General features: G+C 43.0%; 1 protein-coding gene across 1 annotated transcript in view; it reads left to right on the top strand.

The window, feature by feature from the left end:
* The first annotated feature begins 1130 nt into the window (after nucleotides 1-1130).
* Nucleotides 1131-19881, top strand: part of LOC112263896 (phospholipid-transporting ATPase ID) — a 68921-nt gene continuing 50170 nt past the window's right edge. Inside the window, 1 exon segment of the mRNA XM_042308136.1 lies at nucleotides 1131-1440. The gene's annotated coding sequence lies outside the window, so the exon portion shown is untranslated.

The following is a 19881-nucleotide window of genomic DNA, read 5'->3' as shown; positions in this document are numbered from 1 at the left end:
AGAGAACATGAGACAGACGAGAGAGGAGTGTGAGGGAGGAGAGAGAGAGAGAGAACATGAGACAGAAGAGAGAGGAGTGTGAGGGAGGGAGAGAGAGAGAGAGAGAGAACATGAGACAGACGAGAGAGGAGTGTGAGGGAGGGAGAGAGAGAGAGAGGGAGGGAGAACATGAGACAGAGAACATGAGACAGACGAGAGAGGAGTGTGAGGGAGGGAGAGAGAGAGAGAGAACATGAGACAGATGAGAGAGGAGTGTGAGGGAGGGAGAGAGAGAGAGAGAGAGAGAGAACATGTGTCAGACGAGAGAGGAGTGTGAGGGAGGGAGAGAGAGTAAAGCAGTGTCAGAAAGCCAGAGGAGGGAGGAGTTGCGAAATAGAGACAGAGAGAGTAAAGGAGAGTGTCAGAAAGCCAGAGGAGGGAGGAGTTGAGAGAGACAGAGAGAGTAGGGCAGTGTCAGAAAGCCAGAGGAGGTAGGAGTTGAGAGAGACAGAGAGAGTAAAGCAGTGTCAGAAAGCCAGAGGAGGGAGGAGTTGAGAGAGACAGAGAGAGTAAGGGCAGTGTCAGAAAGCCAGAGGAGGGAGGAGTTGAGAGAGACAAAGAGAGTAGGGCAGTGTCAGAAAGCCAGAGGAGGGATGAGTTGGAGTTGACAGAGAGAGTAGGGCAGTGTCAGAAAGCCAGAGGAGGGAGGAGTTGAGAGAGACAGAGAGTGTAGGGCAGTGTCAGAAAGCCAGAGGAGGGAGGGTTGAGAGAGACAGAGAGAGTAGGGCAGTGTCAGAGCCAGAGGAGGGAGGGTTGAGAGAGACAGAGAGAGTAGGGCAGTGTCAGAAAGCCAGAGGAGGGAGGAGTTGAGAGAGTAGGGCAGTGTCAGAAAGCCAGAGGAGGGAGGAGTTGAGAGAGACAGAGAGAGTAGGGCAGTGTCAGAAAGCCAGAGGAGGGAGGGGTTGAGAGAGACAGAGAGAGTAGGGCAGTGTCAGAAAGCCAGAGGAGGGAGGGGTTGAGAGAGACAAAGAGAGTAGGGCAGTGTCAGAAAGCCAGAGGAGGGAGGGGTTGAGAGAGACAGAGAGAGTAGGGCAGTGTCAGAAAGCCAGAGGAGGGAGGGGTTGAGAGAGACAGAGAGAGTAGGACAGTGTCAGAAAGCCAGAGGAGGGAGGAGTTGAGAGAGACAGAGAGAGTAGGGCAGTGTCAGAAAGCCAGAGGAGGGAGGAGTTGAGAGAGACAGAGAGAGTAGGACAGTGTCAGAAAGCCAGAGGAGGGAGCGGATACAGAGAATGAGGGAGGGTTAGAGGAGGAGGAGGAGTTAGTGTGTGAACGATGAAGGGATAGCCTTGATGAAATCAACAGCTTGTTCACTGGTCGGACTTTCCCAAGACTGCATGGTGGTCTGCACGTCTCACACACTCCCCGTCGGACACACACGCACGGCTGTAGCTGGGACTAACGGTAAGAGCGAAGGCAAGCCTCTTGACCTCAGGATCAGGGTTAGGGTGTGGGAGGGGTGGGCAAACATACAGGAAGTAGTGGTGAACGAAAGAGTTCACTCTCTCCATCTTCTCTCTTTTCTTTTCTGGGGACTCCTGAAGTAAAGCAGTGGAAGGAATGAGTGGAGGAAGGAGTTGGTTTCTAGGAATGACGATCCAGGAGTGAATAGTTTGGGAAAGAGAGGGGGGGTGAGAGAACGAGAAAGGGAAAGAGAGAGGGGGCGAGAGAACGAGAAAGGGAAAGAGAGAGGGGGCGAGAGAACGAGAAAGGGAAAGAGAGAGGGGGCGAGAGAACGAGAACGGGAAAGAGAGAGGGGGTGAGAGAACGAGAAAGGGAAAGAGAGAGGGGGCGAGAGAACGAGAAAGGGAAAGAGAGAGGGGGCGAGAGAACGAGAAAGGGAAAGCGAGAGGGGGCGAGAGAACGTGAAAGGGAAAGAGAGAAAAAGCCATAACTTTTGAATAGTTTTTGTGACTTTTTTTTCTCCAATCTTTACATCACTTCAATGCTTTCTAACCTATAAACAACCAGCTCAATGCTTTCTAACTTTTAAACAACCAGCTCAATGCTTTCTAACCTATAAACAACCAGCTCAATGCTTTCTAACCTTTAAACAACCAGCTCAATGCTTTCTAACCTATAAACAACCAGCTCAATGCTTTCTAACCTTTAAACAACCAGCTCAATGCTTTCTAACCTTTAAACAACCAGCTCAATGCTTTCTAACCTTTAAACAACCAGCTCAATGCTTTCTAACCTTTAAACAACCAGCTTTAAACAACCAGCTCAATGCTTTAAACAACCAGCTCAATGCTTTCTAACCTATAAACAACCAGCTCAATGCTTTCTAACCTTTAAACAACCAGCTCAATGCTTTCTAACCTTTAAACAACCAGCTCAATGCTTTCTAACCTTTAAACAACCAGCTCAATGCTTTCTAACCTTTAAACAACCAGCTCAATGCCTTCTAACCTATAAACAACCAGCTCAAATGCCTTCTAACTTTTAAACAACCAGCTCAATGCTTTCTAACTTTTAAACAACCAGCTCAATGCCTTCTAACCTATAAACAACCAGCTCAATGCCTTCTAACTTTTAAACAACCAGCTCAATGCCTTCTAACCTATAAACAACCAGCTCAATGCCTTCTAACTTTTAAACAACCAGCTCAATGCCTTCTAACCTATAAACAACCAGCTCAATGCTTTCTTTGTCTGTACAATGTAGTCTGTTACATATTAGACATGAATGTTTATTGCTGATTGTTTCTCTACCTAAGGTCTGGTCTATTTCTCTAGTAAACAAGGTTTGACATTTTTCTGTTGGAGAGGATGTCAGAATGGGAAATACTCTTCAGAACTGAGAAGTCATTTTGGGATTGATCTTGATGATGAGGCGGAGGAGGAAGATTATGATGGTAGTTTAACATAATGCCATGTGCATACCTTGTGTTTTGATCTAGCTGTTTGACCAGGTGTTGTGTTAGTGTGTCATTACCCACAGACGGGCTATTCTCCAGAGTTACTGCTGTGTTACACTGGGGCACTACCTTGACATAGGTCTGTTGTCGCACCGCAGTGTCCCTCTCAGGCCACTGTCCCTCTCAGGCCACTTTCATCTGGTGAGCTCACAGTCCCCTGCAGCCAAACTAAAGAATGAAGGGGTCAAATCATCTGGTCAGATCATTGATACGACTGTGCTACGGTCAAAGGAACGAGTCAAAACTGTTTTATAACGACAAATAAATATTAGAACTATTAGACTTAAAGGGTCAATGAAAGCGTTGTGTTGTTATCTGGTAAACTGAGAGGGGACACTCACACCTGGCTTTGTGGACTGAGAGGTCAGGTGAATTATTCAGCAGTTGATTGTTGAGAGTTTTTGTGTTCTCTGTGCTCCGGTATAAAAGAGTTGTACTGTTGAAGACTGTCACTGTCGTGTAGACTGATCCGTCTCACTTCTCTCCCCTCCAACACCACAACTTTACATTGACGTCAGTGCATCAGACAGTACGTGGTCAGGTGAATTCCACTGCTTTACAGGAAGTGTTACTCATCTACAGACTGTATCCGTATCTCCCCTAACCACTGATTTCTGATCAGTTCTCCTCAGCCCAGGTCAAACCTAGATGGATCAGAACCTAAATATTACATCTGTTCCTGGATCAGTGGTTTAAAAGTCATAATGATAACTCTCCCAACACATGATGTTACTCTAGTCGATGATGTCATCTAAACAGTAAGTGACTCAACCAGGAAGTGTGACTCAACCAGGAAGTGTGACTCAACCAGGAAGTGTGAGTCTGAAATGGCTGAAATGGCTTTAGTTCAGTACTTTTGACCAGGGTCCAAAGTAGTGTACTATCTAGGAATTATGGTGCCATTGAAGACGCACCCAAGTTCACTCCACCCTGAAAGTAGTTCCCAGGGTTGGGGAGTAACGGATTACCGAAACCCCCCAAAAATGGTAACTGTAATCCGTTACGTTAACAGCAAAAAATATTGTAATCAGATTACAGATACCTTTGAAAGAAAATAGATGATTACATGCCTCATGAGTGTTCAACTGTCACACTCTGTTAGAACCCCAAATATAAACTTGTTTTTCTCCAATGTTTGTAAACATTGTAAATGTAAACAACCCCACTGTATAGCCTCATAACATGGTTACAACGATCATGGTGACATCATGGATGGTCAGTCCTGTATAGCCTCATAACATGGTTACAACGATCATTGTGACATCATGGATGGTCAGTCCTGTATAGCCTCATAACATGGTTACAACGATCATTGTGACATCATGGATGGTCAGTCCTGTATAGCCTCATAACATGGTTAAAACGATCATTGTGACATCATGGATGGTCAGTCCTGTATAGCCTCATAACATGGTTACAACGATCATTGTGACATCATGGATGGTCAGTCCTGTATAGCCTCATAACATGGTTACAACGATCATTGTGACATCATGGATGGTCAGTCCTGTATAGCCTCATAACATGGTTAAACGGTCATTGTGACATCATGGATGGTCAGTCCTGTATAGCCTCATAACATGGTTAAAACGATCATTGTGACATCATGGATGGTCAGTCCTGTATAGCCTCATAACATGGTTAAACGATCATTGTGACATCATGGATGGTCAGTCCTGTATAGCCTCATAACATGGTTAAAACGATCATTGTGACATCATGGATGGTCAGTCCTGTATAGCCTCATAACATGGTTAAACGATCATTGTGACATCATGGATGGTCAGTCCTGTATAGCCTCATAACATGGTTAAAACGATCATTGTGACATCATGGATGGTCAGTCCTGTATAGCCTCATAACATGGTTAAAACGATCATTGTGACATCATGGATGGTCAGTCCTGTATAGCCTCATAACATGGTTACAACGATCATTGTGACATCATGGATGGTCAGTCCTGTATAGCCTCATAACATGGTTAAAACGATCATTGTGACATCATGGATGGTCAGTCCTGTATAGCCTCATAACATGGTTACAACGATCATTGTGACATCATGGATGGTCAGTCCTGTATAGCCTCATAACATGGTTACAACGATCATTGTGACATCATGGATGGTCAGTCCTGTATAGCCTCATAACATGGTTACAACGATCATTGTGACATCATGGATGGTCAGTCCTGTATAGCCTCATAACATGGTTAAAACGATCATTGTGACATCATGGATGGTCAGTCCTGTATAGCCTCATAACATGGTTAAAACGATCATTGTGACATCATGGATGGTCAGTCCTGTATAGCCTCATAACATGGTTAAAACGATCATTGTGACATCATGGATGGTCAGTCCTGTATAGCCTCATAACATGGTTAAACGATCATTGTGACATCATGGATGGTCAGTCCATTATAGCCTCATAACATGGTTAAACGATCATTGTGACATCATGGATGGTCAGTCCTGTATAGCCTCATAACATGGTTAAACGATCATTGTGACATCATGGATGGTCAGTCCTGTATAGCCTCATAACATGGTTAAAACGATCATTGTGACATCATGGATGGTCAGTCCTGTATAGCCTCATAACATGGTTACAACGATCATTGTGACATCATGGATGGTCAGTCCTGTATAGCCTCATAACATGGTTAAAACTATCATTGTGACATCATGGATGGTCAGTCCTGTATAGCCTCATAACATGGTTAAAACGATCATTGTGACATCATGGATGGTCAGTCCTGTATAGCCTCATAACATGGTTACAACGATCATTGTGACATCATGGATGGTCAGTCCTGTATAGCCTCATAACATGGTTACAACGATCATTGTGACATCATGGATGGTCAGTCCTGTATAGCCTCATAACATGGTTACAACGATCATTGTGACATCATGGATGGTCAGTCCTGTATAGCCTCATAACATGGTTAAAACGATCATTGTGACATCATGGATGGTCAGTCCTGTATAGCCTCATAACATGGTTAAAACGATCATTGTGACATCATGGATGGTCAGTCCTGTATAGCCTCATAACATGGTTAAAACGATCATTGTGACATCATGGATGGTCAGTCCTGTATAGCCTCATAACATGGTTACAACGATCATTGTGACATCATGGATGGTCAGTCCTGTATAGCCTCATAACATGGTTAAACGATCATTGTGACATCATGGATGGTCAGTCCTGTATAGCCTCATAACATGGTTAAACGATCATTGTGACATCATGGATGGTCAGTCCTGTATAGCCTCATAACATGGTTACAACGATCATTGTGACATCATGGATGGTCATTCTTTGCGTCTATAGCTCTGTCTATTAATCTGAGAGTGGTTCCATTTCTCCAGGCCACAACCACAGCTTTTTAACCAAAACAGAGGCGGGGCGGCCGTTTGGTTATCGTTTCATCTGTGGATTTGCCCTTTAAACAGCTGCATATTATCAAGATACCAAAGTGTCACTAACAAAAAGGTCAACTATAGGTCTATAGCAAATGCAGCATATGGATCTCATTTTTCACATGTAAATAACACTTTTCAGTGGTGCTCAAAGCCATTCCATGAGCACAGCCTTTTATTTTTCAACTAGAATCAATGACCCAATCAGTCCTCCATGACAACACAATGATAAACCACAGACTCGGGCTGGCTAATAAGTCCTTAGCTCAGGTAAAAAAAAATCTATACTTTCATATTTCCAAGTCCTGTTCTTGAAGATCAAGGGGTATAACATTTTATTGCAATGACTAGAATTCTGATTATATGTATTTGACCTTTATTTAACTAGGCAAGTCAGTTAAGAACAAATTGTTATTTTCAATGACAGCCTAGGAACAGTGGGTTAAACTGCCTGTTCAGGGGCAGAACAGGACTTTGGTTTGTAATGTAGATATATCATTGAATCATATTATTATACGTAACAGAAAGCGATGGGTTAGCAGAAGCCACATAACCAACCCATACAGTAAAATGTAACATCCATATAAGGCCAGCTATGTAAACTTTAACATGGATTTATCCTGCAATAGATGTCGTTCAAATGGTGACATACATTTAGTCTTCTTCTAATGCCTCAACCCCATTTAATCCCGATTTTTTTTCCCAGACATGAAAATATCCAAATCAAGTGTCATTAGTAACCCTTTGAACTGACCAATCATTATTGTTCAATTTTTTAATGGAAAAGTGGGTGAAAAAGTGTGTTTTATGGTGGGTCACAATTGTGACTGGTGGGATAATGTTACGTATAATGAATGAACATATTTCTCCTATGCAGTTATCAAAGTTCTTATAAATCCCAGCTCAGTTAATAGCACATTTAAAACTGTCACTAGCAGTCCCCAGCCCAGTTATTAACACATTTAAAACTGTCACTAGCAGTCCCTAGCCCAGTTATTAACACATTTAAAACTCTCACTAGCAGTCCCCAGCCCAGTTATTAACACATTTAAAACTGTCACTAGCAGTCCCCAGCCAGTTATTAACACATTTAAAACTGTCACTAGCAGTCCCCAGCCCAGTTATTAACACATTTAAAACTGTCACTAGCAGTCCCCAACATTGCCCCCGTCACATTCTAGTGTGACTATTTTACACATCAAAAACCCCTTAAACAACACCGATATGAATACTGAGAGCAAAGACAAAAAGACAACAGCCATCAACGTATTTCAACATTGTTACTTTAGTGCAACATGTACTGGAACATTAATATTGTTACTTTAGTGCAACATGTACTGGAACATTAATATTGTTACTTTAGTGCAACATGTACTGGAACATTAATATTGTTACTTTAGTGCAACATGTACTGGAACATTAATATTGTTACTTTAGTGCAACATGTACTGGAACATTAATATTGTTACTTTAGTGCAACATGTACTGGAACATTAATATTGTAACTTTAGTGCAACATGTACTGGAACATTAATATTGTAACTTTAGTGCAACATGTACTGGAACATTAATATTGTTACTTTAGTGCAACATGTACTGGAACATTAATATTGTAACTTTAGTGCAACATGTACTGGAACATTAATATTGTAACTTTAGTGCAACATGTACTGGAACATTAATATTGTAACTTTAGTGCAACATGTACTGGAACATTAATATTGTTACTTTAGTGCAACATGTACTGGAACATTAATATTGTTACTTTTTGTAACAGTTGAACTTGTACTTTAGTGCAATATTCATTGTAACATTGTCATTGTGACATTTTAGGGCAACATTATCTAACAACTGTATAGCAGTCGTGTGAGTCATTCCCACTGAACATAAAGGGAACATTTAGGAGAGAGGTAGCCTGTAGAACATGCATTCAAGTAGAGGCCTACACTGAACAAAATACAATTATATATAAAAAGAACCACTGCACAATGAGTGCTTATATATATATATATAACATAGTGTCTGGTTGGTCAGTAATACTGTAGTACAGACATAGTGCCTGGTTGGTCAGTAATACTGTAGTATTAACATAGTGTCTGGTTGGTCAGTAATACTGTAGTATTAACATAGTGTCTGGTTGGTCAGTAATACTGTAGTATTAACATAGTGTCTGGTTGGTCGGTAATACTGTAGTATTAACATAGTGCCTGGTTGGTCAGTAATACTGTAGTACAGACATAGTGCCTGGTTGGTCAGTAATACTGTAGTATTAACATAGTGTCTGGTTGGTCAGTAATACTGTAGTATTAACATAGTGCCTGGTTGGTCAGTAATACTGTAGTATTAACATAGTGTCTGGTTGGTCAGTAATACTGTAGTATTAACATAGTGTCTGGTTGGTCAGTAATACTGTAGTATTAATATAGTGCCTGGTTGGTCAGTAATACTGTAGTATTGTCATAGTGCCTGGTTGGTCAGTAATACTGTAGTATTAACATAGTGTCTGGTTGGTCAGTAATACTGTAGTATTAACATAGTGTCTGGTTGGTCAGTAATACTGTAGTATTAACATAGTGTCTGGTTGGTCAGTAATACTGTAGTATTAACATAGTGTCTGGTTGTTCAGTAATACTCTGTCAGCCCCAAACAGTTTTTTTCCTTTCAGTCCTTCAGTGGGAGCTGTTCTTGTCCCATCTAGTCTGGTCTGGTCCCGTCTGGTCCCGTCTGGTCGGTTCTATTCTGTTATATTCTGTTCCAGTCTGTTCTATTCTGTTATATTCTGGTCCAGTCTGTTTTGGAACGGTCTGTTCTATTCTGTTATATTCTGGTCTAGACTGTTCTGGTCTGGTGCGGTCTGGTCTGTCATCAAGGCTTCCTTCTATTGTGCTCTACTATCAGCAGATAATCAAGGCTTTCTGTCGGCTACAGGTTTTATCTATGTATTATCATACTTCCTAAAATTACTTTAGAGAGAAGGAGATTGTGTCACACTTTGTGTGTTAGTTAGTGTAGATACTGTGTGTACCTGTAACGTGTAACAAGAGCTCAAGAGGTGCGACATCTTATGCAGCCACTGTGAATATTGTAAAGGAGTCACATTAGTCTTCTGACACACACACACACACAAACACAAACATGGGGAGGCCACCCTTAGCAATCTCCACTCCACTTCCTCCTCTCTCCTTCAAGCAGCTCTAACTCAAACGTCATTTGCACTCAGGAACAAGGCCAGCTTCAGTGGAGCATACATACATACACACATTAACAGAGACGTCTAATTATAACCAGGTAGCTGATAACAGCAGAGAGGTGTTATCTGTTGACAGAACTAAGATCAACTGAACATGACGTCTCAGAATGACAAGACATTTAGCTGGGGTGCAGAGCACTCAGGACTCTGGAAAGAGCTTTTAACAATCAGACTGTTACTTTATAGTGGGATGGTTAAAGAATGGATGGGCCTTTTCTTATAGAAACTCATTTTCAGTGCACTTGACGACAATGTGCCGTTGATTGAATCCCTGACTTTGGTCCAGTCCAGTGAAAGACTGGGAGACAAGGATAAGACTGACACCAGAGATGGTGTGCTCTTCTGTGAAGATAAGACTGAAACCAGATATAGTGTGCTCTTCTGTGAGGATAAGACCGAAACCAGATATAGTGTGCTCTTCTGTGAAGATAAGACTGACAGAGGTATTGTGGCATTATTTGAAGAGGTATACACAAACACCTCAGTGTTCAGTCATAAGTTTGAGAAAGGCCAGGCCTCCATCTCTCTCTCTCTCTCTCTCTCTCTCTCTCTCTCTCTCTCTCTCCCTCCCCTCCCTCTCCCTCTCAATTCAATTCAATTCAATTCAATTCAATTCAAGGGCTTTATTGGCATGGGAAACATGTGTTAACATTGCCAAAGCAAGCAAGGTAGATAATATATATAACAGTAAACATTACACATACAGAAGTTTCAAAACAATAAAGACATTACAAATGTCATATTATATATATATACAGTGTTTTAACAATTTACAAATGGTAAAGGACACAAGATAAAATAAATAAGCATAAATATGGGTTGTATTTACAATGGTGTGTGTTCTTCACTGGTTGCCCTTTTCTCGTGGCAACAGGTCACAAATCTTGCTGCTGTGATGGCACACTGTGGAATTCCTCCCAGTAGATATGGGAGTTTTTCAAAATTGGGTTTGTTTTTGAATTCTTTGTGGATCTGTGTAATCTGAGGGAAATATGTGTCTCTAATATGGTCATACATTGGGCAGGAGGTTAGGAAGTGCAGCTCAGTTTCCACCTCATTTTGTGGGCAGTGAGCACATAACCTGTCTTCTCTTGAGAGCCATGTCTGCCTACTGCAGCCTTTCTCAATAGCAAGGCTATGCTCACTGAGTCTGTACATAGTCAAAGCTTTCCTTAATTTTGGGCCAGTCACAGTGGTCAGGTATTCTGCCGCTGTGTACTCTCTGTGTAGGGCCAAATAGCATTCTAGTTTGCTCTGTTTTTTTGTTAATTCTTTCCAATGTGTCAAGTAATTATCTTTTTGTTTTCTCATGATTTGGTTGGGTCTAATTGTGCTGCTGTCCAGGGGCTCTGTAGGGTGTGTTTGTGTTTGTGAACAGAGCCCCAGGACCAGCTTGCTTAGGGGACTCTTCTCCAGGTTCATCTCTCTGTTGGTACCAAGATGGCATAGCAGTTCAGACGTCTTTTGTCCTCGTCTTGTCGTGTCCTGTATATATATATATTTACAACTTTTTTCACATACATTTAATTTCTATTTTCCATCAACTCATCTTCAAAACACTCTCCTGCAACCCGCCTCACCAATTTATATTTATAAAAAGTATTATTTACCTCAAATCTGTAATCCTCCAAGAAGCTAGCCAGAAACTCCAAGAAGCTAGCCTGAAACTAGCCAGAAAGCCTAGCCAGGAGCTAGCCAGAAGCTAGCCCAGAAGCTAATCCAGAAGCTAATCAGAAGCTAGTTCAGAAGCTAGTTAGCTTCTTTACTGGCAAATCGTTAGTATTCAGCTAACCACGGTTTGTGGTCATCAGCTATCCTTTAGCTCGAAAATCTATCGCCAGTTTTGTACGGCGCAGCGCGGCTCAGAACATACCGGACCAATTTTTCTCTCCATGTCCCTGGATTTCAACTGCTCTCTGGACATCACAGCTAGCTAGCTGCTATCCGTGTGACTATCGGCTTTCGTCGATTCCGGAGCAAACATCAATTATTCCGGAGCTAGCCAGCTCCGTCAATCACTCCTGAGTTCCATCAATCACTCCTGGGCTGCAGTCACCTATCCGGACCCATTTTACTGCCTACGCGGAGCCCCACCAGGCCTTCACAACTGGACTGCCGACGTTATCTACCCGAAGGAGATCCGGCTGGCTCCTCCGTCGCGACGTTACCTGAACGCCCATCTGCGGCCTGCTAACCGTTAGCTGTCTTACCGGCTGCTATCTGAATAGACAATCGGACAATTTCTTTATTTTTATTATTATTATGTTTTCTTCTTGGGCCTCTATAACTATATCTATTGTTTTTATTTTTTTGTTGTTGTGTGATTTGGATTAATCCCCTCTACCACACGGAACCCCACTAATCTACTGACGGAACGCAAGAGGTGGCTAACAACAGACCTCCATCCTATGCTAGCTTGCTACCGATGGCCTGGCTAGCTGTCTAAATCGCCGTGACCCCCAACCAACCTCTCCACTCACTGGACCCTTTTGATCACTCGACTAAGCATGCCTCTCCTTAATGTCAATACGTCTTGTCCATTGCTGTTCTGGTTAGTGTTTATTGGCTTATTTCACTGTAGAGCCTCTAGTCCTGCTCACTATACCTTATCCAACCTATTAGTTCCACCACCCACACATGCAATGACATCTCCTGGTTTCAATGATGTTTCTAGAGACAATATCTCTCTCTTCATCACTCAATACCTAGGTTTACCTCCACTGTATTCACATCCTACCATACCTTTGTCTGTACATTATACCTTGATGCTATTTTATCGCCCCCAGAAACCTCCTTTTACTCTCTGTTCCAGACGTTCTAGACGACCAATTCTTATTGCTTTTAGCCGCACCCTTATTCTACTCCTCCTATGTTCCTCTGGCGATGTAGAGGTGTATCCAGGCCCTGCAGTGCCTAGCTCCACTCCTATTCCCCAGGCGCTCTCTTTTGACGACTTCTGTAACCGTAATAGCCTTGGTTTCATGCATGTTAACATTAGAAGCCTCCTCCCTAAGTTTGTTCTATTCACTGCTTTAGCACACTCTGCCAACCCGGATGTTCTAGCTGTGTCTGAATCCTGGCTTAGGAAGACCACCAAAAATTCAGAAATTTTAATTCCAAACTACAACATTTTCAGACAAGATAGAACTGCCAAAGGGGGCGGTGTTGCAATCTACTGCAAAGATAGCCTGCAGAGTTCTGTCCTACTATCCAGGTCTGTACCCAAACAATTTGAACTTCTACTTTTAAAAATCCACCTCTCTAAAAACAAGTCTCTCACCGTTGCCGCCTGCTATAGACCACCCTCTGCCCCCAGCTGTGCTCTGGACACCATATGTGAACTGATTGCCCCATCTATCTTCAGAGCTCGTGCTGCTAGGCGACCTAAACTGGAACATGCTTAACACCCCAGCCATCCTACAATCTAAACTTGATGCCCTCAATCTCACACAAATTATCAATGAACCTACCAGGTACCTCCCCAAAGCCTTAAACACGGGCACCCTCATAGATATCATCCTAACCAACTTCCCCTCTAAATACACCTCTGCTCTCTTCAACCAAGATCTCAGCGATCACTGCCTCATTGCCTGCATCCGTAATGGGTCAGCGGTCAAACGACCTCCACTCATCACTGTAAAACGCTCCCTGAAACACTTCAGCGAGCAGGCCTTTTTAATCGACCTGGCCGGGGTATCCTGGAAGGATATTGATCTCATCCCGTCAGTAGAGGATGCCTGGATATTTTTTTTAAATGCCTTCCTAACCATCTTAAATAAACATGCCCCATTCAAGAAATGTAGAACCAGGAACAGATATAGCCCTTGGTTCTCCCCAGACCTGACTGCCCTTAACCAACACAAAAACATCCTATGGCGTTCTGCATTAGCATCGAACAGCCCCGTGATATGCAGCTGTTCAGGGAAGCTAGAAACCATTATAGACAGGCAGTTAGAAAAGCCAAGGCTAGCTTTTTCAAGCAGAAATTTGCTTCCTGCAACACTAACTCAAAAAGTTCTGGGACACTGTAAAGTCCATGGAGAATAAGAACACCTCCTCCCAGCTGCCCACTGCACTGAAGATAGGAAACACTGTCACCACTGATAAATCCACCATAATTGAGAATTTCAATAAGCATTTTTCTACGGCTGGCCATGCTTTCCACCTGGCTACTCCTACCCCGGTCAACAGCACTGCACCCCCAACAGCAACTCGCCCAAGCCTTCCCCATTTCTCCTTCTCCCAAATCCATTCAGCTGATGTTCTGAAAGAGCTGCAAAATCTGGACCCCTACAAATCAGCCAGGCTAGACAATCTGGACCCTTTCTTTCTAGAATTATCTGCCGAAATTGTTGCCACCCCTATTACTAGCCTGTCCAACCTCTCTTTCTTGTCGTCTGAGATTCCCAAAGATTGGAAAGCAGCTGCGGTCATCCCCATCTTCAAAGGGGGGGACACTCTTGACCCAAACTGCTACAGACCTATATCTATCCTACCATGCCTTTCTAAGGTCTTCGATAGCCAAGTCAACAAACAGATTACCGACCATTTTGAATCTCACCACACCTTCTCTGCTATGCAATCTGGTTTCAGAGCTGGTCATGGGTGCACCTCAGCCACGCTCAAGGTCCTAAACAATATCTTAACCGCCATCGATAAGAAACATTACTGTGCAGCCGTATTCATTGATCTGGCCAAGGCTTTCGACTCTGTCAATCACCACATCCTCATCGGCAGACTCGACAGCCTTGGTTTCTCAAATGATTGCCTCACCTGGTTCACCAACTAATTCTCTGATAGAGTTCAGTGTGTCAAATTGGAGGGTCTGCTGTCCGGACCTCTGGCAGTCTCTATGGGGGTGCCACAGGGTTCAATTCTTGGACCGACTCTCTTCTCTGTATACATTAATGAGGTCGCTCTTGCTGCTGGTGAGTCTCCGATCCACCTCTACGCAGACGACACGATTCTGTATACTTCCGGCCCTTCTTTGGACACTGTGTTAACAACCCTCCAGGCAAGCTTCAATGCCATACAACTCTCCTTCCATGGCCACCAATTGCTCTTAAATACAAGTAAAACTAAATGCATGTTCTTCAACCGATTGCTACCTGCACCTACCTGCCTGTCCAACATCACTACTCTGGACGGCTCTGACTTAGAATACGTGGACAACTACAAATACTTAGGTGTCTGGTTAGACTGTAAACTCTCCTTCCAGACCCATATCAAACATCTCCAATCCAAAGTTAAATCTAGAATTGGCTTCCTATTTCGCAACAAAGCATCCTTCACTCATGCTGCCAAACATACCCTTGTAAAACTGACCATCCTACCAATCCTCGACTTTGGCGATGTCATTTACAAAATAGCCTCCAATACCCTACTCAACAAATTGGATGCAGTCTATCACAGTGCAATCCGTTTTGTCACCAAAGCCCCATATACTACCCACCATTGCGACCTGTACGCTCTCGTTGGCTGGCCCTCGCTTCATACTCGTCGCCAAACCCACTGGCTCCATGTCATCTACAAGACCCTGCTAGGTAAAGTCCCCCTTATCTCAGCTCGCTGGTCACCATAGCATCTCCCACCTGTAGCACACGCTCCAGCAGGTATATCTCTCTAGTCACCCCCAAAACCAATTCTTTCTTTGGCCGCCTCTCCTTCCAGTTCTCTGCTGCCAATGACTGGAACGAACTACAAAAATCTCGAAACTGGAAACACTTATCTCCCTCACTAGCTTTAAGCACCAACTGTCAGAGCAGCTCACAGATTACTGCACCTGTACATAGCCCACCTATAATTTAGCACAAACAACTACCTCTTTCCCAACTGTATTTTATTTATTTATTTATTTAGCTCCTTTGCACCCCATTATTTTTATTTCTACTTTGCACATTCTTCCATTGCAAAACTACCATTCCAGTGTTTTACTTGCTATATTGTATTTACTTTGCCACCATGGCCTTTTTTGCCTTTACCTCCCTTCTCACCTCATTTGCTCACATTGTATATAGACTTGTTTATACTGTATTATTGACTGTATGTTTGTTTTACTCCATGTGTAACTCTGTGTTGTTGTATCTGTCGAACTGCTTTGCTTTATCTTGGCCAGGTCGCAATTGTAAATGAGAACTTGTTCTCAACTTGCCTACCTGGTTAAATAAAGGTGTTCTCAACTTGCCTACCTGGTTAAATAAAGGTGTTCTCAACTTGCCTACCTTGTTAAATAAAGGTAAAATAAATCAATAAAATAAAATAAAGGTGATGGCTTTGTTGTGGAAGGTTTGGGAATCGTTTCCTTTTAGGTGGTTATAGAATTTAACGGCTCTTTTCTGGATTTGGATAATTAGTGGGTATCGGCCTAATTCTGCTCTGCATGCATTATTTGGTGTTTTACATTGTACACGGAGGATATTTTTGCAGAATTCTGCGTGCAGAGTCGCAATTTGGTGTTTGTCCCATTTTGTGAAGTCTTGGTTGGTGAGCGGACTCCAGACCTCACAACCATAAAGGGCAATGGGCTCTATGACTGATTCAAGTATTTGTAGCCAAATCCTAATTGGTATGTTGAAAATTATGTTCCTTTTGATGACATAGAATGCCCTTCTTGCCTTGTCTCTCAGATCGTTCACAGCTTTGTGGAAGTTACCTGTGGCGCTGATGTTTAGGCCAAGGTATGTATAGTTTTTTGTGTGCTCTAGGGCAACAGTGTCTAGATGGAATTTGTGGTCCTGGTGACTGGACCTTTTTTGGAACACCATTATTTTGGTGATTTACTGTCAGGGCCCAGGTCTGACAGAATCTGTGCATAAGATCTAGGTGCTGCTGTAGGCCCTCCTTGGTTGGTGACAGAAGCACCAGATCATCAGCAAACAGCAGACATTTGACTTTGGATTCTAGTAGGGTGAGGCCGGGTGCTGCAGACTTTTCTAGTGCCAGCGCCTCCCTCTCGCTCTCTCTCTGTCTCTCTCTCTCTCTCCCTCTCTCTCTCTCTCTGTCTCTCTCGCTCTACAACACACACATGCCCACACGGGGGAGGCCACCCTTAGCAAGCTCCACTCCACTTCCTCCTCTCACTTTCAAGCAGCTCTAACTCAAACGTCATTTGCACTCAGGAACAAGGCCAGCTTCAGTGCAGCATACATACATACACACATTAACAGAGACGTCTAATTATAACCAGGTAGCTGATAACAGCAGAGAGGTGTTATCTGTTGACAGAACTAAGATCAACAGAACATGACGTCTCAGAATGACAAGACATTTACAGTTGAAGTCGGAAGATTACATACACCTTAGCCAAATACATTTAAAGTTTTTCACAGTTTTTCACAATTCCTGACATGTAATCCGAGTAAAAATTCCCTGTCTTAGGTCAGTTAGGGTCACCACTTAATTTTTAGAATGTGAAATGTCAAAATAATAGTAGAGAGAACTATTTAGTTCAGCATTTTTCTTTTAACACATTCCCAGTGGGTCAGAAGTTTACAAAAACTAAATTAGCATTTGGTAGCATTGCCTTTAAATTGTTTAACTTGGGTCAAACGTATCGAGTAGCCTTCCACATGCTTCCCACAATAAGTTGGGTGAATTTTGGCCCATTCCTCCTGACAGAGCTGGTGTAACTGAATCAGGTTTGTTGGCCTCCTTGCTCGCACACGCTTTTTCAGTTCTGCCCACAAATTTTCTATGTGATTGAGGTCAGGGCTTTGTGATGGCCACTCCAATACCTTGACTTTGTTGTCCTTAAGCCATTTGCCACAACTTTGGAAGTATGCTTGGGGTCATTGTCCATTTGGAAGACCCATTTGCGACCAAGCTTTAACTTCCTGACTGATGTCTTGAATTGTTGCTTCAATATATCCACATAATTTTCTGTTCTCATGATGCCATCTATTTTGTGAAGGGCACCAGTCCTTCCTGCAGCAAAGCACCCCCACAACATGATGCTGCCACCCCCGTGCTTCACGTTTGGTATGGTGTTCTTAGGCTTGCAAGACTCTCTTGGTTGATTTCTTTTGATCTTCCCATGATGTCAAGCAAAGAGGCACTGAGTTTGAAGGTAGGCCTTGAAATACTTCCACAGGTACATTTCCAATTGACTCAAATTATGTCAATTAGCCAATCAGAAGCCTCTAAAGCCATGGCATCATTTTCTGGAATTTTCCAAGCTGTTTAAAGGCACAGGCAACTTCGTGTACGAACATTTCTGACCCACTGGAATTGCAATACAGTGAATTCTAAATGAAATAATCTGTCTGTAAACAATTGTTGGAAAAATTACTTGTGTCATGCACATAGTAGATGTCCTAACCGACTTGCCAAAAAATATAGTTTGTTAACAAGAAATTTGTGGAGTGGATGAAAAACAAACTAGTTTTAATGACTCCAGCCTAAGTGTATGTAACTTCCGACTTCAACTGTATATGGGGTGCAGAGCACTCAGGACTCTGGAAAGAGCTTTTAACAATCAGACTGTTACTTTATAGTGGGATGGTTAAAGAATGGATTGACCTTTTCTTATAGAAACACATTTTCAGTGCACTTGTCGACAATGTGCCGTTGATTGAATCCCTGACTTTGTTCCAGTCCAGTGAAAGACTGGGAGACAAGGATAAGACTGACACCAGAGATAGTGTGCTCTTCTGTGAGGATAAGACTGACACCATAGATAGTGTGCTCTTCTGTGAGGATAAGACTGACACCAGAGATAGTGTGCTCTTCTGTGAGGATAAGACTGACACCATAGATAGTGTGCTCTTCTGTGAGGATAAGACTGACACCAGAGATAGTGTGCTCTTCTGTGAGGATAAGACTGACACCATAGATAGTGTGCTCTTCTGTGAGGATAAGACTGACACCAGAGATGGTGTGGCATTATTTGAAGAAGTATACACAAACACCTCAGACACAAACACCTCTGTCTCTCTCTCTCTCCAGCACACACGCACACACACACACACACACACACACACTCCTAGCAGCCTTGCCTCTCTGTGGTCTTGCGGTGAGTGTGTGTGGAGGCTGTCAAGGCTGGAAATACAGAGATTTTTGCCAAAAACACACTTTAATATTCTCAACATTTTAAAAGTTGAACGTTTAACGTTTAGAATTAAAACCCAATCTGACTTTAGGAAGGATGTGCTTATACAGTATGATCACTCTGGGGGGGATATCATATTCCTGTTGACATTCTCTTACAGCTCATTTAAAAAGCTACATCGGGTATGGTTGGTTAAAATCAGCTTCTCCTCATTGCTTTAATGATGTGCCCTGTTTGGCAACCTACCCCATAGTGGGATGGAAAATGTACTGTGAAGTGCTTTTGAGCGGGCTGTATAGCCGTCTGGTAGTGTTGAAGGTGACACTTGAAGGTGTGTGTGTGTGTGTGTGTGTGTGTGTGTGTGTGTGTGTGTGTGTGTGTGTGTGTGTGTGTGTGTGTGTGTGTGTGTGTGTGTGTGTGTGTGTGTGTGTGTGTGTGTGTGTGTGTGTGTGTGTGTGTGTGTGTGTGTGTATTTTAGCAGACTGGGGCCTTTCTGTGCCTCTGTTTTAAGATACTCATTCTTAAACACACACACACACACACGTGTGTTTTAAATAGATCCAGAGCTGAGGTCACCATGGCAGCCAGTCCTGAGGGGCTGGATCCTAAAATGTCTGTTTCCTGTCTCGGAATACTGAACAGCAGCCCCCCCTTACACACACAGACATGCATACAGACAGTCCATTGTTGTGACAACAGGCCATTGTGGTGATAACAGTCCATTGTGGTGATAACAGTCCATTGTGGTGATAACAGTCCATTGTGGTGATAACAGTCCATTGTGGTGATAACAGTCCATTGTGGTGATAACAGTCCATTGAGGTGATAACAGTCCATTGTGGTGACAACAGTCCATTGTGGTGATAACAGTCCATTGTTGTGACAACAGGCCATTGTGGTGACAACAGTCCATTGTGGTGACAACAGTCCATTGTTGTGACAACAGTCCATTGTGGTGATAACAGTCCATTGTTGTGACAACAGGCCATTGTGGTGACAACAGTCCATTGTGGTGACAACAGGCCATTGTGGTGACAACAGGCCATTGTGGTGATAACAGCCCATTGTGGTAATAACAGTCCATTGTGGTGACAACAGTCCATTGTGGTGATAACAGTCCATTGTTGTGACAACAGGCCATTGTGGTGATAACAGCCCATTGTGGTAATAACAGTCCATTGTGGTGACAACAGTCCATTGTGGT

The sequence above is a fragment of the Oncorhynchus tshawytscha genome, linkage group LG28, assembly GCF_018296145.1.
Source record: "Oncorhynchus tshawytscha isolate Ot180627B linkage group LG28, Otsh_v2.0, whole genome shotgun sequence".
Lineage (NCBI taxonomy): Eukaryota > Metazoa > Chordata > Actinopteri > Salmoniformes > Salmonidae > Oncorhynchus > Oncorhynchus tshawytscha.
Note: the sequence above shows the minus strand (reverse complement) of the source record. Positions and strands in the feature narration are given on the sequence as shown.